The sequence below is a fragment of the Stegostoma tigrinum genome, unplaced genomic scaffold (assembly GCF_030684315.1).
Source record: "Stegostoma tigrinum isolate sSteTig4 unplaced genomic scaffold, sSteTig4.hap1 scaffold_188, whole genome shotgun sequence".
Taxonomy (NCBI): domain Eukaryota; kingdom Metazoa; phylum Chordata; class Chondrichthyes; order Orectolobiformes; family Stegostomatidae; genus Stegostoma; species Stegostoma tigrinum.
The window spans coordinates 492878-520235 of record NW_026728128.1 but is presented as its reverse complement, the minus strand read 5'-3'; the positions used below and the strand labels follow the sequence as shown (position 1 = coordinate 520235).

The window sequence follows — 27358 nt, the reverse complement described above, 5'->3', positions numbered from 1 at the left end:
TGACTAGCTAGCCTACCTTCATATTTGATCCTCTCCTTCTTTATTGCTCGTCTGTCTCCTCTGCACCTATCTTCCCCTCTGTCCATCTTCAATCTGCCTTCCCCCTCTCCCTGTTTATTACAGAACCGTCTCCTCCTCCCTCTTTTCTGATGAAGGGTCTCGGCCCGAAATGTCAGCTTTTGTGTTCCTGAGATGCTGCTTGGCCTGCTGTGTTCATCCAGCTCCACACTTTGTTATCTTGGATTCTCCAGCATCTGCAGTTCCCATTTTTTTTTATTTTGTGGACAGCTGCTATCAATACCCACCCAAACAAAAGCTTCATTTGTCATTTTCAAAATTGGTAATAGCCCACAATCTGCTGCATGAACAAAAAAAGTACGCATTTGCCTGTGACTCTCAGATGGATTTCTTTCCGATTTATTTATTCTTTAACGAGACATAGCTGTTGCTGATTGTCCAGCATGAACTGACTTCTTGAACAGCTTCATGTTGCTGTACAGAGACCCACAATGCTGTTCCAAAAGAGATTACGAAGATTGACTCAGTAACAACCATTCATTTCCAAATAAGTTTGTGAGTAGCTTGGAGGTGATTTTTACTGGCGTTAGTGCTACCATGTCTGATGTCCTTGCCCTTGAAGATGAGTTTTCTAAGTCTGGAAAGGTGTGTGTCAGAATAGTGGGTAAAAAATGTGGCAGTGCATCTTGTACAGGGACACATTATTGTCTCTTGGAGTTGGCTGTGGAGAGAATGGATACGGTGCCAATCAAGGGGCTGCTTTGGCCTAGACTCAAGATTGTTTTCAGTGTTGTTGGATCCGCACCGTCATTGACACACTTCTGACTTGAGAATTGGAGGAGGGCTGCAGGCTTCGGAGTGTCAGCAGTTTCTACATCAAATCGCAGAGTCGTCTTGCTTTGTCTCTGAGTCTGTGATCCCAAGTGATATCTAAAACCAGGTCATCTCTCTTGTGAGTTTGTTATTCTAAACTGGACATTGCTGATTTAAAACTGTTGGCTCCTACTCCACGAGTTGCAAGTCTGATGAATGCAGTGAAATTTCACCATTTACCATCACACGAACATAGTGGCTACAACAGTAGGTCGAAGTAGAAATACTGCAGTGAGTAACTTCCCTCCTGACTCCCAGAAGCCAGTCCACTAACCACAAAACACAAGTCAGGAGTGTGGTGGAATACTCCCAACTTGCTACAGCGGTGCAGCTCCAACAACACTCAACAAGCCTGACACCTGCTTGTTTGCCGCAACATTCATAAGCATCCACTCCCTCCACTGCTGATGCTCAGTACACACTGCTGCGAACATGCGCAATGTGCACTGCAGAAATTCACCAAAGATCCTCAGACAACACCTTCCAAACCCAGGACCATTTCCATCCAGAAGGACACGGGCCTCAAATATATGAGAACATGACCTTCACATTTATCTCCAGACCATTCATCATTCTGACTTGGAAACATATCACCATTCGGCATAAGGAGGGAGGAAGTGTTGGGTATCCGAAAAGGCATCAAGGTGGACAAGTCCCCAGGTCCAGATGGGATCTACCCAGGTATTGAGGGAAGCGAGAGAGGAAATAGCTGGGGCCTTAACAGATGTCTTTGCAGCATCCTTAAACATGGGTGAGGTCCCAAAGGACTGGAGAATTGCTCATGTTGTCCCTTTGTTTAAGAAGTGTTGCACTAATAGTCCAGATAATTATCGACCAGTGAGCCTGACGTTGCTGGAGAAGATACCGAGGGATAGGATCTATTCCCATTTGGAAGAAAATGGGCTGCGCAGTGATAGACAACATGGTTTTGTGCATGGATGGTCATGTCTTACCAACTTTATAGAATTCTTTGAGGACGTGACAAAGTTGATTGATGAGGAAAAGGCTGTAGATGTCACATACATAGACGTCAGTAAGGCATTTGATAAGGTTTCCCATGGCAGGTGATGGAGGAAGTCAAGTCGCGTGGGCTTCAGACTGCGCTAGCTAGACGGATTAACAAAAACTTGCTTGGCAACAGGAGATGGAGAGTAGTCGTGAAACGGGATTTCTCGAATTGGAGACCTGTGACCAGTGGTGTTCCACAGGGATCTGTGCTGGAACCACTGTTGTTTGTGATATACAATAATGATTTGGAGGAAGGTGTAGGTCGTTCGATTAGCAAGTTTGCAGACGACACGAAGATTGGTGGAGGAGCAGATAGTGAAGAGGACTGTCAGAGATTACAGCAGAATATAGTTAGATTGGAGTGTTGGGCAGATAAAGGGCAGATGGAGTTCAATCTGGGAAAATGCGAGGTGATGCATTTTGGAAGATCTAATTCATGAGCAAACTACTCAGTAAATGGAAAAGTCCTGGGGAAAATTGATGTTCAGGGAGATCTGGGTGTTAAGGTCCATTGTTCCATGAAGTTGGCAATGCAGGTCAACAGAGTGGGCAAGAAGGTATATGGTGTGCTTTCCTTCATCGGACGGGGTATCGAGTGCAAGTGTTGGCAGGTCATTTTGCAGTTGTATAAGACTTTGGCTCGGCCACACTTGGAGTACTACGTACAGTTCTGGCCGACTCATTACCAAAAGGATGTGGATGCTTTGGACAGGGTGCAGAGGAGGTTAACCAGGATGTTGCCTGGTATGGAGGGTGCTAGCTATGAAGAGAGGTTGAGTAGATTAGGATTATTTTCATGAGAAAGACGGAGATTGAGAGGAGAACCTGACTGAGGGCTACAAAATCATGACGGATACAGACAAGGTGGACAGCAAGAAGCTTTTGCCCCCAGAGTTAGTGACTCAATTACAAGGGGTCATGAGTTCAAACCGAGAGGAGGAAAGTTTCAAGGAGAGATGCAAGGGAAGTTCTTTAGGAAGAGGGTGGTGGGTGCCTGGAATGCGTTGCCAGCAGAGGTTGTAGACGCAGACACGATAGGGTCTTTTAAGATGTACCTGGACAGGTACATGGATGGGCAGGGAGCAAAGACCCTGACAAAATAGACGACAGGTTTCGACAGAGGATCTCGATTGGCGTAGGATTAGAGGGCCGAAGGGCCTGTTCCTGTGCTGTAATTTTCTTTGTTCTTGGAGCAGATAAGAACGAAAAGGGAGGTGTATAACAGTTGTCAAGGGAATAAATCAACAGAGTCCCTGTAGACACACTGACGTCAACCAGGCCAACATCCCCAGCACCGAGGCACTGACAATCCTCGATCAGCCACAATGGGCTGGACACTTCATCTGTATGACTGACACGAGGCTCCTCGCATGTTCTAATCCCAGCTTCAAAACAGCAGGTGAGACCCAGATGTGCAGAGGAAGCACTCGGTGATAAACTCAAGGCCTCAACGGTGAAGTGCAACATTCCTGCAGACACCGAGAATCACCGGCCGAAGATGGTCCGATGCCTGAGGAGCACCTGGGAAGGCATCAACACCTCGAGGCTTGATTTGGAAGCAGCGGAAGCCATGCAGCTACATCAACAACACCCTCACCCCTTCCCACGACCGCCTTCTGCCCCAAGTGCAACAGAGCCTACGGTAGCTGCATCGGTCTGTACAGCCACCCGTAGATTCAGCCTGAGAGTGGGAGACTGTCATCCACATCTGCGAGAAACCACCATGATGATGATGTATAGTGTGCAGGGGCATCTTGTCATAGCAATTCAGAGAACAAATACAGGGCAACAGAACGCTGGTGATCAGGATTAGGATCAGGGAGAATCTCAAAATCTTCTACAAGTGTCTCAGAGCGAAAGAGAAAATCCAGGGAAAACCAGGTCTCATGAGGGATGAAGAGGCAAATGTATGGTTTGAACTGGACAGCAATTGTCAGGTGTTAAATGAGAAATTCACATCACCTTTTACATGTGAGAAGGAGCATTTCGGCACACAATTCCTGAGCAGAAACAACAGAGACTGGGGACATGTACGGTGATCCGGTGAATTTAAAATCAGAAGATTACCTGGAGAACAAGTAACATAGTTCCACTTATCAAAATGCATGACAAACATAAAGCAGAGTATTACAGACTGGTGAGTCTCACATCAGCAGATAGGAAAATATTGGAGAATATTCTGAACGGCAGGCTTAATTTCCATTGAAAGAAGCAGGGTTTGATCAGCAACGGTCAGCATAGCTTTGTCAGAGGGAGGTCATGCCTCACAAACCTAGATGATCCTTTCAAAGAGGTGACAGAGTGTGTAGATGGGAATTGATGCAGTGAAAACAGATTTCAGCAAAGACTTGGACAGGGTCTCACATGGGAGCCTGGCAAAGTAGGTAAAAGCTCGCGAGGTCCAGGAAAATACAGCAAGTTCAATCCAAAGTTATACATTGGTCAAATGGGCAGGTCAGTGGTATATGGAGTGGTAACACTGATAAGTGTATGGTAATGCAATTTGGAAGAACTAACATGGCAAGGAATCTTTCAATGGATGCCAGGACACTAGGAAGGTCAGAGAGATGGTGTGATCTTGGGGTGCTTGTGCACAGATTGCTGAACATGGCATGGCAGCTTAAAGGGACAGTTAGGAAAGCAAATGGCTGAAGAGCTGTGCAGGACTTTGGTCAGGCTCCAGCTGAAGGACTGAGTGCAGTTCTGTTCTCGCTTTAAATTGAGGGGTGAAAGATATGACAGATGTCAGAGGCGGTTTCTTTACTCAGAGAGTAGTCAGGGAATGGAACGCTTTGCCTGCAAAGGTAGTAGATTCGCCAACTTTCGGTACATTTGTCGTCATTGGATAAGCATACGGACGTACATGGAATAGTGTCGGTTAGATGGGCTTCAGATCGGTATGACACGTCGGCACAACATCGAGGGCCGAACGGCCTGTACGGCGCTGTAATGTTCTATGTTCTAATGGTCTCTTCATTATAGAAAAGAGGTGATTGCATTTCAGCATGTGTGGAGGACATTCATCAGGATGTTCTGAGGGGGTGAAGCATTTTAACTCGATGGAGAGTCTGGGTAAGTTTGAGATAACAACAACTGTCAATGCTGGAGTCTGAGATAACACAGCGTGGAGCTGGAGGAACACTGCAGGCCAGGCAGCATCACTGTTTTATCTGGATAAGGTTGGCTTGTTTTCTTCCGAAGAGAGAAGGTTGAAGAAGGTCCTGAAAAAATGGTCTGCATTCTGATGGGTCTAGGCGAGGAAGTAGAACGACCATTCCTGGGGTGGGAGGTCGGGGGGTGGTGGGTGCCAGGGGGAAGAGATACATACATTTAAGCTAAGAGGCTCAGAAGGAATTTCAGGAAAGAAAAGACACCCAGAAGGTGCTGGGGGTTTGGAATTCATTGTCTGGGACTTTAGTTGAGGTGGTGGATAATCTTTTCTCATTAAAGCAAAAGGGTTGGTACAGCACTTAAAATGAAATAACATTCAAGGCAACGGGCCTATTGCTAAAACATGAGCCAAATGTGAACTTAGTGTGGCTTCAGTGGTTACAGACACAATGGAATGAAGTGCTTGTTCAATTCACACGGATGATCCCTGGAATGGTAGGCTTAACCTATGATGAATGGCTAAGGATCTTGGGATTGTACTCACTAGAGTTTAGAAGGTTGAGGGGAGAACTAATTAAAACTTACAAGAAGAGTTTAGAAGAGGTGGACGCTAGGAGGTTGTTTCCGTTAGGAGGGGAGACGAGGACCCGTGGGCACAGCCTAAATTCGAGGGGGTCAATTTAAAACTGAAATGAGACGACATTTCTTCAGGCAGAAAGTGGTGGGCTTGTGGAATTCATTGCCGCAGAGTGCAGTGGAGGCCGGGATGTTGGACGCCTTCAAGGCAGAGATCAACAAATTCTTGATCTCAAAAGGAATCAAGGGCTACGCGGAGAGTGCAGGGAAGTGGTGTTGAAATGCCCATCAGCCATGATTTAAATGGCGGAGTGGACTTGATGGGCCGAATGGCCTTACCTCCAATCCTATGTCTCATTGCCTTATGGTCTAATTCTGGAGAATTCTCTTATTCTATGATTCTGGAGCAGGGGACAGTGAGTGGACAGCACAGGACAGTTCACCTAACTTCTCCTTTACCAATCTTCTACCTGCCTCCCCACTTCTCCCTATTTTTTTCAGAATCCCCTTCTCCTCCCCCATTTTTGAAGAAGGGTGTCGACCCGAAACGTCTGCTTTCTTGCTTCTCTGATGCTGCTCGGCCCGCTGTGTTCATCCAGTTCTACACCTTGTTCTCTCAGATTCTCCAGCATTGGCAAGTTCCCACTATCTCTTGAGGAAACTTACTTGTTTTTGCACCGAACCTGTGGTGAGAATGTGGAACGCACCGACTGTGTGGGTGGTAGAGGCAGAAACCATGATAACATTTAACAAGTCTTTGATTGGGCATTTGCGATGCCAAGGCATACAAGGCTCTGGGTCGAGTGCTGGGAAATGTGATGAGAATAGTTCGGGACTTGCATCTTGTGAGGGCACATACAATTTGCTGAAGGGTCTGTTCCATTGCCATAGCACTCTATTATGCTGTCCCTCAATGATCCTATGACAAATAAGTGAAGGTTTGCAGAAACAGGTAGTTTTAAAGGACAATGCCAAAAAGGAAAAGTGATGCACAGGCAAAGTGCATGTAAGAATTTAACCAAGGATTAACACCATTGAAGAACTGGAATTTGTGCCAATGCACCAAACCTGCAGATGAAAATGCAGTGTCCAGTTTGATTGCAAACAGCATCAACCTCCAGTTAGTAACACGATCCATGGAAATATCTGAATGCCTGTTGTTGTGATCTCAAGCATTTACCTGCGTCGAGTGAATTCCACCACCATCGTTCTGTTGCATCGTTAGCCGCCTCGCAATCGGTTTTGCATAGTCAATATCATTCCTTGACAAGGCTTGAAGCAAGGCATAAGCAGTGGTTTCCACAGTCATCGCAGAAGCCTGTGCTGCTTCAATTGGATACGGCTTCTCGTCCTCCAACAATGGAGGCTTTCCAGTTACCAACATCAGAATCTGTCATTTGAGAAAGGGATTAGCTGAGAATAAACTTTACATCATATAGATTTTTGTTTGCATTTCACCAACACAACAATGGTTTTGCTGGTCAAGATCCAGCATTATCTCACCCCTCATGTCTCCAACATTCTCCATACTTCCCGCTCAGTGATGGGTGCTTTTGTTCGGGAAAAATAGGCACCTTCGAATGCAAATGAATCAGGATGAGCTTTAGTTTCTCATCAGGCTACATGGCAGTTATTACATGATGTTATGAACAAAAGGTGAAGGAGCAGATGAAACCATTCATAGCATCAGTCTGGATGATCTTCTTGCCCTCATCCTGAGGAGGCATCACAGATCTAAACTTACATGCAATTCAAATTATTTCACGCAATGACAAGACTGAATGTTCTGGATACTGCAAATGCCATGGCACCTGGCAGCATCCCACAAACTGTATTGGAACAATGTGCCCCAAGGTAACCACACCAACAGTAAATGTTTTCCAGTACATTTTTAAACACTTGCAACACTCACGTTTCAGAGAAAGATGACCCATCACGCAATCGGCAGGCTAATTGTGCTGACCAATTATGACCTCAATGTATTCTCAATCATCAGCAAAGTAATGCAACATCTGGATGACAGTGCTGTAAAACACATGCACACTGGGGCTCAGTTTACTTTTCGTCATGCCCACACTTCTCGTAACCTCATTCAGGATTTACCACAAATATGATCAGAGATCCTGAGCTTGACAAGGAAGGAAAGTGCAATCTGTCATTTCCACCAAGGCAACTTCTGATTGAATGTGGTGTTCAGCAGAGGAATAGAAAATTGAGTCAGTGGCATTCACGGGATACCTGCACTGGTTGACATCATGTCTTCACTTGAACCAAAGTGGAGACATGAATGTTCATTGAATATTGTCCAGGTGTCCAGCAGAATTCATGACTTTTCCAACAGTGAAGTCAACGATGAGAAAATACAGTGAGACTTGGCCTGATAAAGGATAAGTAACATTTGCACCATACAAGTGCTAAGCAGCAATCAGCTCCAACAAGAGAGAATATGACCCTATCACAAAATTCCATGTCCTTACCCTCACATCATCCTTACATTTTTTTTAAATGTGCAAGTGTTATCCAAGCCACGCAGGGCTATGGGCCAGGTATTGGAAATGAGGTAAGAACAAGTCAGTGCTTGTCTTTGACTGTCACAGAATCCGTGAGCTTAGGAATTTATTTCTCCTGTACTGTAGACCACTGAGGTGCTTGGCTATCCACTTAATCAAGTTTACCACTGATCTAAAACTAAACTGGAACGGTTATATAATCAGCAGCAGCCAGGTCCGTGGTACAACCCGCCCTGCTGTGGGACAGGGTCAGGCAAATCCAAGTGAGTGATCGTGGTTGGGGACTCATTCGTTGGGGGCACAGTTTCTGTAGCCACATTTGAGACACCTGCTTCCCTGGTACCAAGGTCAAGGACATCTCTGAGTGGTTGCAACAAATTCTTAAGGGGGAGGGTGAGCAGCCAGAGGCCATTGTGCACATTGGTACCAATGACGTAGGTAGAAAGAGGGATGAGATCCTGTGGACTGTGTACAAGGAGTTAGCAAAGAGGCTGAAAGGCAGGACCTAGAGGGTAATAGTTTATGGGTTGCCACGAGTGCCACATGTTACTGAGGTAAGTCAGAGAAAGATAGGTGAAATGAATGCATTGGTTAAGGAGCTGGTACTGGGGGCAGGCTTTCAGGTTCATGGATAATTGCGACCGCTTCTTGGGCAAGGAGTGACCTGTGTAAGAGGGATGGGTTGCACCTAAACTGAACGGGAACAAATACCCTCACAGGGAGGTTTGCTCGTGCTACTTGGGAGGATTTAAAGACTGGCAGGCAGCTGGGAACCAGAGCAGCAGGTCAGCAAGTAGATGAATTGATGGCAGGTACATGTTAGGACCAATAAATCAGAAAAGAATGGCAGTCAGAGACAGGTACATGAACATGATGGCACGAACAAGCTGAAATATGTTTATTTCAGTGCAAGGAGTATTACAGGTAAGGCAGATGAGGTTAGAGCCTGGATCAGTAAATGGGTCTCTGATGTTGAGGCCATTACAGAGGCTTGGTTGAGACAGAGACAGGACTGGCTGCTCAATGTTCCAGGGTTTCATTGCTTTAGACAAGATAGAGGGGAAGGTAAAAGGAGGAGGTGCACTCCTAACCTGTGGGAAATGTTACATCTGTCCCTAGAAAGGACATTCTGGAGGGCTTGCCCACTGAGGCAATAGAGGTAGCGTTCAAAAATAAGATAGACACAATCACTCTGATCAGATTAAACTAATAGCCTGCTCCCCTGTTGCCACTGACACACTGAGGAACAAATATGTAGGCAGCTTGTGAAACGACGCAATAAGTCAGAGTTGTCACAGTCAGTGAATTTAACCTCCCCGGTATTGACTGGGACTCCCTTACAACAAGAGTTTAAATGAGGCTGAATTTGTTAAGTCTATCCAAGAGAGTTTCTTGACACAGTATATGGATAGAAGATGGGCCATGCTGGACTTTGTCCTGGTCAGGTAACTGATGAGAAGGGTGGGAAAGCATTTTGGAAATAGTGATCACAACTCCTTAAATTTTAAGATTGCTATGAAGAAGGAGAAGTCAGGACCTTGGGGGAGAGTAAATTATATCAATTTTAGGTAGGAGCTGGGGTGTGTTAATTGGGAGGAGCTGTCACATTTGCCATATGGGAATTGTTTAAAGGCCTGCTTATGAGTTTAGGATCAGGAAGGAGGAAGGACAAGGATGGCAAGGTAAAAGACCCTTGGATAATTGGGGAGGTTGTGAAGTTAGTCAAAAGGGAAAAACAAAAATATGTCAGGTTTAGGAAGCTAAAATCGAACAGGGCCGACATAAAGAAAGCAGAATAAAAGGGCGATGAAATGACCTTGGCAAGGAGGGTTGAAGGAAATCCCAAGGCATTCTGTGCATACATCTAAAACAAGGGGATAAATAGCAAGAAGGTAGGACCATTCAGGATAAAGGAGGGAACTTGTGTTTGGAAGCAGAGGATGTGGGCAAGATCCTAAATGAGTACCGTGCATCACTATTCACTCAGGCGAAGGGTATGGAGGATAGTGGGATTTGTGTGGAGCATGCTCAGATGATAACAGCATTTTGAGATCAAGAAAGAGCATTAAGGTGGATAAGTCCTCAGGACCCAATGGTATCTACTCAAGGTTTTTGAGCGAGGTGAGAGAGGAGATTGTCGGGGCATTCAGCAATATCTTTGTATCCTTGGTAGCCACTGGAGGGGTACTGGAGGATTAGCAAGTTCCTCAATGTTCTTCTTCTGTTCAAGAAGGGAAATAGGGTCAATCCAGGAAACTATAGACTAGAGAGTCTCTCATCGTTCATTGGGAAGCTATTGGAGAGAATTCTTAGGGATTGTATTTATCTGTATTTGGAACAGCATTGCCCAATTAGGGACAGTCAGCATGGCTTTGTGCAGGGCAGGTCATGTCTTACTAACTTGACTGAATTTTTTGAGGAGGTCACGAATGTGATCAATGAAGGTAGAGCAGTGGATATTGTCGACATGGATTTTAGCAATACTTTCAACAAGGTGCCTCATGGTAGGATCATCCAGAAAATTAAGATGCACCGAGTCCATGGTGGCTTGGATGCTTGGATTCACAACTGGCTTGCCCAGAGAAGACAGAGGCAAGTGGTGGAAAGGTGCTTTTCATGCTGCAGATCCAGGACGATTGGTGTTCCGCAGGGATCTGTGCTGGGACCTCTGCTGTTTGTGGTCTGTACAAAATGACTGAGGTGAAAATATAGATGGATGGGTTAGCAAGTTTGCAGACAATAGAATGATTGGTAGAATCGTGATGAGTGTAGAGGTCATGAAAGGATACAGATCAGTTGCAGAAACGGCAAGTGGATTTTAATCCATTAAATGTGAGATGCTCCACTTTGGGAAATCAACTATTATGGAAAAATATACAGTTCATGGCACCCCTCAGTGCAGACCCCCTCAGCGCAGAATTGTTAAGGTGTGGATGCAGGTGCACTCAATCTGTTCATTGAGAACTGTCGACGTGATATCACCTCAAGTTCTCTGTTCCCTGCACCACACCCAACCTATGTCCTGCCCAACTGACTGCCCTCCACGCACTCATATCTCACCCTGACTTTGTTATTAAGCCTGCCGATAAGGTGGTCCTGCTGTGGTCTGGTGAGCTGAAGTCTACCTTGCAGAGGCTGAGCGCCAGCTCTCAGATACCTCCTCCGACTTCTCCTGGACCATGACTGCACCGGGCCATTGTATCTACTACAGTAACTGATCTTGTTCTATCCGGTGATCTTCCCCCTCTGCTTCCAAGCTGAAAGGCCACAGCTCCCCACAAGTCGCTCCTACGTCCCCTTAAAAATCCACAAATCAGACTGTCCTGGCAGACCCATTGTTTCAGCCTGTTCCTGCCCCACAGAACTCATCTCTTCCTACCTTGACTCAATCTTCTGTCCCCTGGTCCAAGCCCAGCCCACGTACATCCATAAATTACTCTGACATCTTACGCAGGTTTAAAAACTTCAGTTTGCCGGTTCCAGCTGCGTGCTCCCTACCATGAACGTGTAATTCCTTTAAACATCCATTCCCCACCGTGAGGTTCTTAGGGCTGTCCTCTTCTTCCTGGAGCAAGGACCTGAACATTCCCCTCCCACCACCACCCTCCTCCACTTGGTCGACCTCATCCTCACCCTCAACAACTTCTTTTTTAACTCCTCTCATTTTCTTCGGCCAAGAGGAGCAGCTCCGGGCACCTGCATGGGCCCGAGTTATACCTGTCTCTTCGTGGGGTACATGGAACATTCCCACCCACAACACTTTCTCCGATACATCAATGATATCATCCGGCTGCTTCTCTGTCCTGACTGAAATTGCAAAACTTCATCAATTTCGCCTCCAATTTCCAGCCTGCCCTCACTTTCACCTGCTCTATCTCTGATTCCACTCTTCCCTTCCTCAACATTTCTGCTTCCATTCCTGGGGGTCGGCTTCGCACTAATATCCATTCCAAACCCTCTGACTCTCACAGCTTCCTGGTCTATATATCCTCACACCCCACTTTCTGTAAAGACTCCAACCTCTTCTTTCACTTCCTCCATCTCCATCGAATATGTTCTCATGAGGCCAACATCAACAAGGGAGCCTCCAAAATGTCCACCTTCTTCCTCAACTGAGGATTCCCCGGCTCTGCAGTCAACAAGGCCCTCAACTGTGTCCAACCCAGCACTTTTGCCCTCACCTTTTCTCTTCCCTCCCAAGACAGCAACAAGCTTCCACTTGACCTTACCTATCAACCCACATGCCCACATCCATACCAACCTCAGGCACCATTTCCACCACCACCAGCAGGATGCCGCCACCAGACACATATTCCCCTCCCTTATCCGCCTTAACCAGATCACCAGGAGGAAATGCAAGCAGACACGGGGAGAACGTGCAAACTTCGCACAGACAATTGCCCGAGGCTGCAATGCGAACCACTGAGCCATCGTGCTGCCCAGAATCTTGGTGGTGTGGATGAGCAGAGAGATCTCGGTGTCCATGTGCGTAGATCCCTGAAAGTTGCCACGCAGATTGATAGGGTTGTTCAGAAGGCGTACGGCATGTTAGGTTTTATTGGTACAGAGACTGAGTTTCGGAGCCATGAGGTCACGTTGCAGCTGTACAAAACACTGGTGCGGCTGTGCTTGGAGTATTGCGTACAAATCTGATCGCCACATTATCGGAAGGATTTGGAAGGGGTTTATTAGGATCTTGTCTGGTGTGGAAGGAAGGTCGTATGAGGAAAAGCTTCGGGACTTGAGGCTGTTTTTGTCAGAAGAAGGTGAAGAGGCAACTTAATAGGGACATACAAGATAATCAGAGGATTAGATAGGGTGGACAGCGAGAGCCTTTTTCCTCGATGGTGATGGCGAGCACGAGTGGAGATAGGTTTAAATTGAGGGGCGACAGATATGGGACTGAAGTCAGAGGGAGGTTCTTTATTCAGACAGTAGTATGGGTGCAGAATGCCCTGCCTGCAACAGGAGTAGATTGCCAAGTTTAAGGGCATTTAAATGAACATTGTTAAATATATGGATGGTAATGGAATAGTGTCGGTTAGATGGGCTTCAGGTTGGATTCACAGGTTGGCGCAACATCGAGGGCCAAAGGGCCTGTGCTGCGCTGTAATGTTCTATGTTCTATGTCATAATACTTCAGTGAATTCTGGTTACCCTGCCGTAGGAAGAATGTTGTTAAACTAAACAGAGTGCAAAAATAATTACAAAAGGTCATTGCCGGGACTGGAGGGTTTATGAGGAGTGGTGGATAGGCTTGGACTTTTTCCCTGGAGTATCGGAGACGAAGGGGTGACCTTCCAGAGGTGTAAAAAATCATGATGGGCATTGATAAGGGGAATAACCAAGGTAGGGGAGTGCAAAGCCAGAAGGGAATAGGTTCAAATGTGAAACGGGAAAGATTTAAAAGTGACCTGACAGGCAACTTTTCCCACACAGAGGGTGGTGCGTGAATGCAATGAGCTGCCAACAGACGTGGTAGAGGCAGATAAAATTTCTGTATTTAAAAGACATTTGGACAGATACACAATGAGGAAAGGTTTAGACGGATACCAAACGCAGGCAAATGGGACCGGTTAAGTTTGGGACACCTGATCAGGAGAGATGATTGGGACTGAAGGTCCTGATTCTGTGCTGTATGACTCTATGAATCTATGACTGAAGAGCTAACTAGGTGTGTCGATGAGGGCAATGCATTTTATACAGTCTACTTGGGCTTCAGCAAAGCTTTTGACAAGATCCCCCATTTGAAGACTGTTAGAACAGGAAACAGTCCAAGGGATCCGAGGACACACGTGCACAGGAAATCATAACTCATGTGATTTGAATGAGTTTTTTAAAGTAGTAATGAAGAGCATTGATGAAGGCAGAAAGATGGACGGAGATGGGCTTCAGGAAGGCGTTCAAGAAGGTTCCGCACAGTAGTCCAGTCGGGAAGTTAAATCACACGGAGCACAGGGAGAGCTAGCCATAGAACATAGAACATTACAGCACAGTACAGGCCCTTCGGCCCTCGAACTTGTGCCGACCTGTCATGCCGATCTCAAGCCCATCTAACCTGCACTATTCCATGTACGTCCATATGCTTGTCCAATGACCACTTCAATGTACCTAATATTGGCGAATCTACTACCGTTGCAGGCAAAGCGTTCCATTCCCTTACTACTCTGAGTCAAGAAACTACCTCTACATCTGTCCTATATCTTTCACCTCTCAATTTAAAGCTATGCCCCCTCGTGCTCGCCGTCACCATCCCAGGAAAAAGGCTCTCCCTATCCACCCTATCTCACCCTCTGATTATTTTATATGTTTCAATTAAGTCACCTCTCAACCTTCTTCTCTCGAATGAAAACAGCCTCAAGTCCCTCAGCCATTCCTCGTAAGACCTTCGCTCCATACCAGGCAACATCTTAGTAAATCTCCTCTGCACCCTTTCCAAAGCTTCCACATCCTTCTTATAATGCAGTGACCAGAACTGTATACAATACTCCAAGTGCGGCCACACCAGAGTTTTGTACAGCTTCACCATAACCTCTCGGTTCCGGAACTCGATCCCTCTATTAATCAAAGCTAAAACACTGTCTGCCTTCTTAACAGCCCTGTCACCCTGGGTGGAAACTTTCAAGGATCTGTGTTCATGGATGCCGAGATCTCTCTGCTCATCTATACCACTAAGAATCTTAGCATTAGCCCTGTACTTTGCCTTCTGGTTCCCCCTGCCGAAGTGCATCACCTCACACTTGTCTGTATTAAACTCCATTTGCCATCTCTCAGCCCAGCTCTGCAGCTTATCTATGTCTCTCTGCAACCTACAGCATCCTTTGTCACTATCCACAACTCCACCTATCTTAGTGTCGTCTGCAAATTTACTAACCCATCCTTCTAGGCCCTCTTCCAGGTCATTTATAAAAATGACAAACAGCAGTGGACCCAACACCGACCCTTGCGGTCCACCACCAGTAACTGGTCTCCAGGATGAACGTTTCCCATCAACTACCACCCTCTGTCTTCTTTCAGCAGGCCAATTTCCGATCCAAACTGCTATATCTCCCACAATTCCATTCCTCTGCATTTTGTACAATAGTCTGTTATGGGGAACCTTATCGAACGCCTTGCTGAAATCCATATACTCCACATCAACCGGTTTACTCTCATCTACCTGTTTGATCACCTTCTCAAAGAACTCAATAAGGTTTGTGAGGCACGACCTGCCCTTCACAAAACCGTGCTGACTATCCCGAATCAATTTATTCTTTTCTAGATGATTGTAAATCCTATCCCTTAGAACCTTTTCCAACACTTTACCAACAACTGAGTTAAGGCTCACTGGCCAATAATTACCAGGGTTGTCTCTCCTCCCCTTCTTGAACAGGAGAACCACAATTGCTATCCTCCAGTCATCTGGCACTATTCCTGCAGACAATGACGAGTTAAAGATCAATGCCAAAGGCTCGGCAATCTCCTCCCTGGATTCCCCGAGGATCCGAGGATAAATCCCATCTGGCCCAGGGGTCATAGCTATCTTCACCCTCTGTAGGATTTCAAATACCTATTCCTTGTGAACCTCAATCCCATCGAGTCCAGTAGCCTGTATCTCTGTATTCTCCACAACAACATTGTCGTTTTTTAGAGTGAATACTGTTGAAAAATATTCATTTAGCACTTCCCCTATCTCATCTGACTCCACACACAACTTACCACTACTATCCTTGATTGGGCCTAATCTTATTTTTGTCCTTCTTTTATTCCTTAAATACCAATAGAAAGCCTTAGGGTTTACCCTGATCCTATCCGCCAACAACTTCTCATGTCTCCTCCTGGCTCTTCTGAGCTCTCTCTTTCGGTCTTTCCTGGCTACCTTGTAACCCTCAAGCACCCTAACTGGGCATTCACATCTTATAGTTACAGAAGCCTTCTGCTTCCTCTTGACCAGAGATTCCACGGCTCCCGCGCTCTACAGTGTCCTCCCTGCCTGACAGGTACATACTTATCGAGGCACACAGGAGCTTTTCAGTGAATAAGCTCCACATTTCTACTGGGCCTATCCCCTGCAGTTTCCTTCCCCATCCTATGCTCCCTAAATCTCGCCTAATCTCATCGTAATTGCCTTTCCCGCAGATATAACTCTTGCCCAGTGGCGTACACCTATCCCTTTCCATCACTAAAGTAAACATAAAAGAATTGTGATCGCTATCACCAAGATGATCACCTACATCGAAATCTAACACCTGTCCAGGCTCATGACCCAGTACCAAATCAGATGTGGTCACTGCACTCCAATTCCATTAGTCACTGTATCCCACTTCCCTCAGTCACTGTATCCCACTTCCCTCAGTCACTGCATCCCACTACCCTCAGTCACTGCATCCCATTTCCATCAGTCAAGGCATCCCACTTCCCTCAGTCACTGCATCCCATTTCACTCAGTCATTGCATTCCATTTAACGGAGACAGTGAATACAATTTAACTGAGACACTGCATCCATTTCACTCAGTCAGTGCATCCCATTACCCTCAGTCACAGCATCTCATTTCACTCAGTCACGGCATCCCATCTGCCTCAGTCACAGCATCCCATTTCATTCAGTCACTGCATCCCATTTCCCTCAGCCACTGCATCCCATTTCCCTCAGTCAGTGGATCCCATTTCACTCAGTCAGTGGATCCCATTTCACTCAGTCAGTGGATCCCATTTCACTCAGTGACTGCATCAAATTTCACTCAGTCAGTGCATCCTATTCCCCTCAGTCACTGCATCCCATTTCATGCAGTCACTGCATCCCATTTCACTCAGTCACTGCATCCCATTTCATGCAGTCACTGCATCCCATTTCCCATAGTCACTGCATCCCATTTCCCTCAGTCACTGCATCGCATTTCACTCAGTCACTGCATCACATTACCCTCACTCACAGCCTCACATTTCCCTCAGTCACTGCATCCCATTTCACTCAGTCACTGCACCCTCGGCCCGCTCGGGCACTGCATCCCTATTAACTCAGTCACTCCTTCCCATTTCACTCAGTCACTGCATCCCATTTCACTCAGTCACTGTAGCCCATTTCCCCTAGTCACTGCAACTCAGTCACTGCATCGCATTTCACTCAGGCAGTGCATCCCATTTGACTCAGTCACTGCATCCCATGACCCTCAGTCACTGCAGCCCATGACCCTCAGTCACGGCATCCCATTACCCTCAGTCCCGACATCCCATTACCCTCAGTCACGGCATCCCATTACCCTCAGTCACTGCATCCCATTACCCTCAGTCACTGCATCCCATTACCCTCAGTCACTGCATCCCATTTCACTCAGTCACTGCATCCCATTTCACTCAGTCACTGCATCCCATTTCATTGAGTCACTGCATCCCATTTCACTGAGTCACTGCGTCGCATTTCCCTCAGTCACTGCATCACATTTCACTGAGTCACTGCATCACATTTCACTCAGGAACTGCATCACATTTCACTCAGTCACTGCACCCCATTTGACTCAGTCACTGCACCCCATTTCATGCAGTCACTGCACCCCATTTCCCATCGTCACTGCATCTCCTTTCCTAGGTCACTGCAACGCATTTCACTTCGTCACTGCACCACATTACCCTCACTCACAGCCTCACATTTCCCACAGTCACTGCATCGCATTTCACACAGTCACTGCGTCCCATTTCACTCAGTCACTGCATCCCATTACACTCAGTCACTGCGACCCATCACACTCAGTCACTGCGTCCCATCACACTCAGTCACTGCGTCCCATCACACTCAGTCACTGCGTCCCATTACACTCAGTCACTGCGTCCCATTACACTCAGTCACTGCGTCCCATTACACTCACTCACTGCATCCCATTTCCCTCAGTCACTGCATCACATTTCACTCAGTCAGTGCGTCCCATTTCCCTCAGTCACTGCACCCTAGGCCCGCTCCGGCACTGCATCCCTCTTAACTCAGTCACTCCTTCCCATAACCTCAGTCACTGCATCCCATTTCACTCAATCACTGCATCCCATTTCACTCAGTCACTGCATCCCATTTCCCTCAGTCACTGCATTCAATTCCCTCAGTCACTGCATCCCATTTCACTCAGTCACTGCATCACATTTCGCTCATTCAGTGCGTCCCATTTCCCTCAGTCACTGCACCCTAGGCCCGCTCCGGCACTGCATCCCTCCTAACTCAGTCACTCCTTCCCATAACCTCAGTCACTGCATCCCATTTCACTCAGTCACTGCATCCCATTTCACTCAGTCACTGCATCCCATTTCCCTCAGTCACTGCATTCAATTCCCTCAGTCACTGCATCCCATTTCACTCAGTCACTGCATCACATTTCACGCAGTCACTGCATCACATTTCACTCAGTAACTGCATCACATTTCACTCAGTAACTGCATCACATTTCAGTCAGTCACTGCATCCCATTACCCTCAGTCACTGCATCCCATTTAACGGAGCCAGTGAATCCTATTCAACTGAGACAGTGCACCCATTTCCCTCAGTCACCGCACCCTATTCCCCACAGTCACCGCATTCCATTTCCCATAGTCATCGCATCCCATTTCACTCAGTCACCGCATCCCATTTCACTCAGTCACCGCCTCCCATCTCACGCAGTCACCGCCTCCCATCTCACGCAGTCACTGCCTCCCATCTCACGCAGTCACTGCCTCCCATCTCACGCAGTCACTGCCTCCCATTTCACTCAGTCACTGCCTCCCATTTCAGTCAGCCACTCCCTACCATTTCAGTCAGTCACTCCCTACCATTTCAGTCAGTCACTCGCTCTCATTTCAGTCAGTCACTGCATCCCATTTCCCTCAGTCACTGCATCCCATTTCCCACATTCACTGCATCTCATTTCCCTCAGTCATTGCGTCCCATTTCACTCAGTCACTGCATCACATTTCACTCAGTCACTGCATCCCATTTCCCACATTCACTGCATCTCATTTCCCTCAGTCATTGCGTCCCATTTCACTCAGTCACTGCATCACATTTCACTCAGTCAGTACATCCTATTCCCCTCAGTCACTGCATCCCATTTCATGCAGTCACTGCATCCCATTTCACTCAGTCACTGCATCCCATTTCATGCAGTCACTGCATCCCATTTCACTCAGTCACTGCATCCCATTTCACTCAATCACTGCATCTCCCTCACCACAGACACTGCATCCCATTTCCCTCAGTCACTGCCTCCCACGTCTCTCAGTCACTGCATCCCACATCCCTCAGTCACTGCATCCCATTTCACTCATTCACTGCATGCCATTTTACTCAGTCACTGCAACCCATTTCAAACAGTCACTGCGTCCCATTTCACTCAGTCACTGCGTCCCATTTCATGCAGTCACTGCCTCCCATTTCACGCAGTCACTGCATCGCATTTCACGCAGTCACTGCATCCCATCTCACTCAGTCACTGCATCCCATTTCATACAGCCACTGCATCCCATTTCACACAGACACTGCATCCCATTTCACTCAATGCTTCACTTTACACTCAGTCAGTGCATCCCATTTCCATCCGTCACTGTGTCCCATTTCCTCAGTCACTGCATCTCCTTTCCACAGTCACGGCAATCCCATTTCACTCAGTCACTGCATCCCATTTCACTCAGTCAGTGCTTCCCATTTCACTCAATCACTGCATCCCATTTCACTCAATCATTGCATCTCCTTCACCACGGTCACTGCATCCCATTTCCAACAGTCATTGTTTCCCGTATCTCACAGACGCTGTATTCAATTTCCCACACTCACTGCATCCCATTTCCCACAGTCACAGCATCTCCTTTCCCTCAGTCTCAGCATCGCATTTCACTCATTCGATGCATCCCATGTCCCTCAGTCACTGCATCCCATGTCCCTCAGTCACTGCATCCCATTTCCCTCAGTCACCGCATCCCATTCACGTGAGTCGCAGCATCCCCTTTCAAACAGACACTGCATCTCCTTTCCCTCAGTCACTGCATCCCTATTCACACAGTCACTGCATCCCAGTTCACACAGCCACTGAATCCCATTTCATACAGCCACTGCATCCCATTTCACACAGACACTGCATCCCATTTCACTCAATGCTTCACTTTACACTCAGTCAGTGCATCCCATTTCCATCCGTCACTGTGTCCCATTTCCTCAGTCACTGCATCTCCTTTCCACAGTCACGGCAATCCCATTTCACTCAGTCACTGCATCCCATTTCACTCAGTCACTGCATCCCATTTCACAGAGTCACTGCATCCCATTTCACAGAGTCACTGCATCTCCTTTCCATCAGTCACTGCATTCCATTTCACTCAGTCACTGCGTCCCATTTCCCATAGTCACTGCATCCCATTTCCCAGTCACTGCATCCCATTTCCCTCAGTCACAGCATCCCATTGCCCTCAGTCAATGCATCCCATTGTCCTCAGTCACTGCATCCCATTGTCCTCAGTCACTGCATCCCATTACCCTCAGTCACTGCATTCCATTAACTTCAGTCGCAGGATCCCATTTCCAACAGACACTGCATTCCATTTCCGTCAGTCACTGCATCCCATTTCCCTCAGTCACTGCATACCATTTCCATCAGTCACTGCATCCCAGTTCACTCAGTCTCGGCATCTCATTTCCCTCAGTCACAGCATCCCATTGCCCTCAGTCAATGCATCCCATTGTCCTCAGTCACTGCATCCCATTGTCCTCAGTCACTGCATCCCATTACCCTCAGTCACTGCATTCCATTAACTTCAGTCGCAGGATCCCATTTCCAACAGACACTGCATTCCATTTCCGTCAGTCACTGCATCCCATTTCCCTCAGTCACTGCATACCATTTCCATCAGTCACTGCATCCCAGTTCACTCAGTCTCGGCATCTCATTTCCCTCAGTCACCGCATCTCATTTCCACAGTCACGGCAATCCCATTTCACTCAGTCACTGCATCCCATTTCACAGAGTCAGTGCATCTCCTTTCCATCAGTCACTGCGTCCCATTTCACTTAGTCACTGCGTCCCATTTCCATCAATCACTGCATCCCATTTCCCAGTCACTGCATCCCATTTCCCTCAGTCACTGCATCCCATTTCCCTCAGTCAATGCATCCCATTGTCCTCAGTCAATGCATCCCATTTCCCAGTCACTGCATCCCATTTCCCTCAGTCACTGCATCCCATTTCCCTCAGTCACTGCATCCCATTAACTTCAGTCACTGCATCCCATTCACTTCAGTCGCAGGATCCCATTTCAAACAGACACTGCATCCCATTTCCGTCAGTCACTGCATCCCATTTCACTCAGTCACTGCATCCCATTTCCCTCAGTCACTGCATCCCACTTCCCTCAGTCACTGCATCCCATGTCCCTCACTCACTGCATCCCATGTCCCTCACTCACTGCATCCCATGTCCCTCACTCACTGCAACCCATTTCACTAAGACAGTGCGTCCCATTTCTCTCAGCCACTGTATCCCATTTCCCTCAGTCACTGTACCCCATGCCTGCTCGGGCACTGCATCCCTATTAACTCAGCTACTCCTTCCCAGGACCTCAGCCACTGCATCCCATGTCCCACAGTAACTGCATCCCATTTCCATCAGGCACTGTAGCTCATGTCACTCTGTCACTGCATTCAATTTCCATCAGTCACTGCATCTCATTTCACTCATGAACTGCATGCCATTTCACTCAGACACTGCATCCCATTTCACTCAGACATTGCATCCCACCTCACTCAGACACTGCATCCCATCTCACTCAGTCACTGCATCCCATTTCCATCAGTCACTTCATCCCATTTCCGTCAGTCACTGCATCCCATTTCCCTAAGTCACTGCATCCCATTTCCCACAGTCACTGCATCTCCTTTCCCCAAGTCACGGCGTCTCATTTCCATCAGTCACTGCTTCCCATTTCCCTCAGTCACGGCATTCCATTTCCCTCAGTCGCTGGATCCCATTTCTCTCAGTCACGGCATCCCGTTTCTCACTGATGCTGCATTCAATTTCCGTCAGACACTGCTCCCCATTTCCATCAGTCACTGCATCCCATTTCCCTCAGTCACTGCATCCCATTTCACTCAGTGGCTGCAACATGTTACACTCAGTGACTGAAACACATTTCACTCAGTTCCGGCATCCCATTTCATGCAGTCACTGCATCCCATTTCCCTCAGTCACTGCATCCCATTTCCCTCAGTCACTGCATCCCATTTCACTCAATCACTACATCTCCTTCACCACAGTCACTGCAATCCATTTCGATCAGTCACTGTTTCCCGTATCTCACAGATGCTGCCTTCAATTTCCCACACTCACTGCATCCCATTTCCCTTAGTCACAGCATCTCCTTTCCCTCAGTCTCTGCATCGCATTTCACTCAGTGATTGCATCCTACTTCCTACAAATACTGCATCTCATTTCCCTCAGTCACTGAATCCCATTTCCTTAGGTTACTGCATCCCATTTCCCTCAGTCACTGCATACCATTTCCATCAGTCACTGCATCCCAGTTCACTCAGTCTCGGCATCTCATTTCCCTCAGTCACCGCATCCCATTTCCCTCAGTCACTGCATCTCATTTCCACATTCACGGCAATCCCATTTCACTCATGTCACTGCATCCCATTTCACAGAGTCAGTGCATCTCCTTTCCATCAGTCACTGCGTCCCATTTCACTTAGTCACTGCGTCCCATTTCCATCAATCACTGCATCCCATTTCCCAGTCACTGCATCCCATTTCCCTCAGTCACTGCATCCCATTTCCCTCAGTCAATGCATCCCATTGTCCTCAGTCACTGCATCCCATTTCCCAGTCACTGCATCCCATTTCCCTCAGTCACTGCATCCCATTTCCCTCAGTCACTGCATCCCATTAACTTCAGTCACTGCATCCCATTCACTTCAGTCGCAGGATCCCATTTCAAACAGACACTGCATCCCATTTCCGTCAGTCACTGCATCCCATTTCACTCAGTCACGGCATCCCATTTCCCTCAGTCACTGCATCCCACTTCCCTCAGTCACTGCATCCCATGTCCCTCACTCACTGCATCCCATGTCCCTCACTCACTGCATCCCATGTCCCTCACTCACTGCAACCCATTTCACTAAGACAGTGCGTCCCATTTCTCTCAGCCACTGTATCCCATTTCCCTCAGTCACTGTACCCCATGCCTGCTCGGGCACTGCATCCCTATTAACTCAGCTACTCCTTCCCAGGACCTCTGTCACTGCATCCCATGTCCCTCAGTCACAGCATCCCATGTCCCTCAGTCACAGCATCCCATGTCCCTCAGTCACAGCATCCCATGTCCCTCAGTCACTGCATCCCATTTCCCACAGGCACTGCATCTCCTTTCACCAAGTCACTGCATCACATTTCACTCAGTCACTGCATCACATTTCACTCAGTCACTGCATCCCATTTCCCTCATTCACTGCATCCCATTTCCCTCAGTCACTGCATCCCATTACCCTGAGTCACAGTATGCCATTTCCCACAGTCACTGCATCTCCTTTCCCTCAGTCACTGCATCCCATGTCCCTCAGTTACTGCATCCCATGTCCCTCAGTCACTCCTACCCAGTACCTCAGTTACTGCATCCCATTTCCCTCAGTTACTGCGTCACATTTCCATCAGACACTGCATCTCATTTCATGCAGTCACTGAATCACATTTCCATCAGACACTGCATCTAATTTCTGCATCGCATTTCACTCAGTGATTGCATCCCATTTCCCTCATTCACTGCATCCCATTTCCCTCAGTTAATGCATTCCGTTTCACTCAGTCAATGTATCTCATTTCACTCAGTCACTGCATCCCATTTCCCTCATTCACTGCATCCCATTTCCCACAGGCACTGCATCTCCTTTCACCAAGTCACTGCATCACATTTCCCTCAGTCACCGCATCCCATTCACGTGAGTCGCAGCATCCCCTTTCAAACAGACACTGCATCTCCTTTCCCTCAGTCACTGCATCCCTATTCACACAGTCACTGCATCCCAGTTCACACAGCCACTGAATCCCATTTCATACAGCCACTGCATCCCATTTCACACAGACACTGCATCCCATTTCACTCAATGCTTCACTTTACACTCAGTCAGTGCATCCCATTTCCATCCGTCACTGTGTCCCATTTCCTCAGTCACTGCATCTCCTTTCCACAGTCACGGCAATCCCATTTCACTCAGTCACTGCATCCCATTTCACTCAGTCACTGCATCCCATTTCACAGAGTCACTGCATCCCATTTCACAGAGTCACTGCATCTCCTTTCCATCAGTCACTGCATCCCATTTCACTCAGTCACTGCGTCCCATTTCCCATAGTCACTGCATCCCATTTCCCTCAGTCACAGCATCCCATTGCCCTCAGTCAATGCATCCCATTGTCCTCAGTCACTGCATCCCATTGTCCTCAGTCACTGCATCCCATTGTCCTCAGTCACTGCATCCCATTAACTTCAGTCGCAGGATCCCATTTCCAACAGACACTGCATTCCATTTCTGTCAGTCACTGCATCCCATTTCCCTCAGTCACTGCATACCATTTCCATCAGTCACTGCATCCCAGTTCACTCAGTCTCGGCATCTCATTTCCCTCAGTCCCGCATCCCATTTCCCTCAGTCACTGCATCCCATTTCCCTCAGTCAATGCATCCCATTGTCCTCAGTCAATGCATCCCATTTCCCAGTCACTGCATCCCATTTCCCTCAGTCACTGCATCCCATTTCCCCCAGTCACTGCATCCCATTAACTTCAGTCACTGCATCCCATTCACTTCAGTCGCAGGATCCCATTTCAAACAGACACTGCATCCCATTTCCGTCAGTCACTGCATCCCATTTCACTCAGTCACTGCATCCCATTTCCCTCAGTCACTGCATCCCACTTCCCTCAGTCACTGCATCCCACTTCCCTCAGTCACTGCATCCCATGTCCCTCACTCACTGCATCCCATGTCCCTCACTCACTGCATCCCATGTCCCTCACTCACTGCAACCCATTTCACTAAGACAGTGCGTCCCATTTCTCTCAGCCACTGTATCCCATTTCCCTCAGTCACTGTACCGCATGCCTGCTCGGGCACTGCATCCCTATTAACTCAGCTACTCCTTCCCAGGACCTCAGCCACTGCATCCCATGTCCCACAGTAACTGCATCCCATTTCCATCAGGCACTGCAGCTCATGTCACTCTGTCACTGCATTCAATTTCCATCAGTCACTGCATCTCATTTCACTCATGAACTGCATGCCATTTCACTCAGACACTGCATCCCATTTCACTCAGACATTGCATCCCACCTCACTCAGACACTGCATCCCATCTCACTCAGTCACTGCATCCCATTTCCATCAGTCACTGCATCCCATTTCCGTCAGTCACTGCATCCCATTTCCCACAGTCACTGCATCTCCTTTCCCCAAGTCACGGCGTCTCATTTCCATCAGTCACTGCTTCCCATTTCCCTCAGTCACGGCATTCCATTTCCCTCAGTCGCTGGATCCCATTTCTCTCAGTCACGGCATCCCGTTTCTCACTGATGCTGCATTCAATTTCCGTCAGACACTGCTCCCCATTTCCATCAGTCACTGCATCCCATTTCCCTCAGTCACTGCAACATGTTACACTCAGTGACTGAAACACATTTCACTCAGTTCCGGCATCCCATTTCATGCAGTCACTGCATCCCATTTCCCTCAGTCACTGCATCCCATTTCCCTCAGTCACTGCATCCCATTTCACTCAATCACTACATCTCCTTCACCACAGTCACTGCAATCCATTTCGATCAGTCACTGTTTCCCGTATCTCACAGATGCTGCCTTCAATTTCCCACACTCACTGCATCCCATTTCCCTTAGTCACAGCATCTCCTTTCCCTCAGTCTCTGCATCGCATTTCACTCAGTGATTGCATCCTACTTCCTACAAATACTGCATCTCATTTCCCTCAGTCACTGAATCCCATTTCCTTAGGTTACTGCATCCCATTTCCCTCAGTCACTGCATACCATTTCCATCAGTCACTGCATCCCAGTTCACTCAGTCTCGGCATCTCATTTCCCTCAGTCACCGCATCCCATTTCCCTCAGTCACTGCATCTCATTTCCACATTCACGGCAATCCCATTTCACTCATGTCACTGCATCCCATTTCACAGAGTCAGTGCATCTCCTTTCCATCAGTCACTGCGTCCCATTTCACTTAGTCACTGCGTCCCATTTCCATCAATCACTGCATCCCATTTCCCAGTCACTGCATCCCATTTCCCTCAGTCACTGCATCCCATTTCCCTCAGTCAATGCATCCCATTGTCCTCAGTCAATGCATCCCATTTCCCAGTCACTGCATCCCATTTCCCTCAGTCACTGCATCCCATTTCCCTCAGTCACTGCATCCCATTAACTTCAGTCACTGCATCCCATTCACTTCAGTCGCAGGATCCCATTTCAAACAGACACTGCATCCCATTTCCGTCAGTCACTGCATCCCATTTCACTCAGTCACGGCATCCCATTTCCCTCAGTCACTGCATCCCACTTCCCTCAGTCACTGCATCCCATGTCCCTCACTCACTGCATCCCATGTCCTTCACTCACTGCATCCCATGTCCCTCACTCACTGCAACCCATTTCACTAAGACAGTGCGTCCCATTTCTCTCAGCCACTGTATCCCATTTCCCTCAGTCACTGTACCCCATGCCTGCTCGGGCACTGCATCCCTATTAACTCAGCTACTCCTTCCCAGGACCTCTGTCACTGCATCCCATGTCCCTCAGTCACAGCATCCCATGTCCCTCAGTCACAGCATCTCATTTCACTCAGTCACTGCATCCCATTTCCCACAGGCACTGCATCTCCTTTCACCAAGTCACTGCATCACATTTCACTCAGTCACTGCATCACATTTCACTCAGTCACTGCATCCCATTTCCCTCATTCACTGCATCCCATTTCCCTCAGTGACTGCATTCCGTTTCACTCAGTCAATGTATCTCATTTCACTCAGTCACTGCATCCCATTTCCATCAGTCACAGCATCCCATTTCACTCAGTCACTGCACCCCAAGCCCGCTCGGGCACTGCATCCCTATTAACTCAGTCACTCCTTCCCAGTACCTCAGTCACTGCATCCCATGTCCCACAGTAACTGCATCACATTTCCATCAGGCACTGCAGTGCATGTCACTCTGTCACTGCATCCAATTTCCATCAGTCACTGCATCTCATTTCACTAATTCACTGCATC

General features: G+C 47.6%; 1 long non-coding RNA gene across 1 annotated transcript in view; it reads right to left on the bottom strand.

Moving 5' to 3' along the window:
• Positions 1-5248: 5248 nt before the first annotated feature.
• LOC125450358 (uncharacterized) overlaps positions 5249-27358 on the bottom strand; it is a 214993-nt gene continuing 192883 nt past the window's right edge. Inside the window, exon 18 of the long non-coding RNA XR_009443932.1 lies at positions 5249-6976. This is a non-coding gene — a long non-coding RNA (uncharacterized LOC125450358). The remainder of the gene's footprint in view (positions 6977-27358) is intronic.